The sequence below is a fragment of the Chlorocebus sabaeus genome, chromosome 17, assembly GCF_047675955.1.
Source record: "Chlorocebus sabaeus isolate Y175 chromosome 17, mChlSab1.0.hap1, whole genome shotgun sequence".
Lineage (NCBI taxonomy): Eukaryota > Metazoa > Chordata > Mammalia > Primates > Cercopithecidae > Chlorocebus > Chlorocebus sabaeus.
The window spans coordinates 30,951,750-30,953,076 of record NC_132920.1 but is presented as its reverse complement, the minus strand read 5'-3'; the positions used below and the strand labels follow the sequence as shown (position 1 = coordinate 30,953,076).

General features: G+C 34.4%; 1 non-coding gene across 1 annotated transcript; it reads right to left on the bottom strand.

The window, feature by feature from the left end:
• Nucleotides 1–717: 717 nt before the first annotated feature.
• On the bottom strand, nt 718–824 carry LOC119626903 (U6 spliceosomal RNA). The gene has a single exon (XR_005243081.2). It is a non-coding gene; the product is annotated as a U6 spliceosomal RNA (small nuclear RNA).
• Nucleotides 825–1,327: the final 503 nt, after the last annotated feature.

Below are 1,327 nucleotides of genomic sequence, written 5' to 3'. Positions count from 1 at the left end.
ACCATAAAGCTCTTTTTGGTTCTGTATGAATTTTAAAATCATTTCTTCTAATTCTGTGAAAAATACCAATGGTAGTTTAATGAGAATAACATTGAATCTATAAATTATTTTGGGCAATATGATCATTTTCACGATATTGATTGTTTCTATCCATGAGCATGCAGTGTTTTTCCATTTGTTTGTGTCCTCTCTGATTTACTTGAGTAGCAATTTGTAGTTCTCCTTGAAGACATTCTTCAATTCCTTTGTGATCTGTATTCCTAGGCATCTTATTCTGTTTGTAGCAATTGTGAATAGAAGTTTATTCATGATTTGGCTCTCTGCTTGTCTATTGTTGTATAGGAATGCTTGTGACTTCTGCCATTGATTTTGTATCCTGAGACTTTACTGAAGTTGCTTATCAGCTTAAGAAGCTTTTCAGCTGAAACAATGGAGTTTTCTAGATATAGAATCATGTCATTTGCAAACAAAGACAATTTGACTTCCTCTCTTCCTGTTTGAATATCCTTTCTTTCTCTTACCTGATTGCCCTGACCAGAACTTCCAATACTGTGTTGAGTAGGACTGGTGAGAGAGGGCATCCTTGTCTTGTGCTGGTGTTAAAAGGGAATGTTTTCAGCTTTTGCCCATTCAGTATGATACTGGTTGTGAGTTTGTCATAGATGACTTTTATTATCTTGAGGTATGTTCCTTCAATACTTAGTTTACTGAGAGTTTTAAAATATGGAATGCTTCATGAATTTGCATGTCACCCTTGTGCAGGGGCCATGCTGATCTACTCTGTATCTTTCCAATTTTAATATATGTGCTGCCAAAGCGAGTACTGACCACAAGTTCTTAGAAGTGGAGATAAGTGAAGAAATGTGGGTGAGATGGAGTGTTGAATTTCATCTGCAGTAATTTCTGCATCTAACAAAATGTGATTATCTCTGTCTTTTATTCTTTAATTAAGTGGTGAAATGCATTACCGATTTAAAGTTTAAATATTCTTGTATCCAGGGGATGAGTAACCTGGGCAGGATATTTAATTTATTTATAGCTCATTGGTGGACACAGTCTAGTACTGTTTTTCTCAATATTTTTACCTCTAATTGCTTCGAAGTGATTATCCTATCATGCTTTTCTCTTATGTATTCCCTAGCTGACTTTAGAATCAATGTTATTTATACATAAACAATAATGAGTTTACTGGCTTTCTCTATGTTTCCTCATTCTCTTGAATATTATGTATAAATTCAGTAGCCTTCTTCGAAGTTTTGGTAGAACTTATCTGTAAAACAGTCTGGATATGCCTGAAGGGAAATAAAGTTTTACAACCGTTTTAACT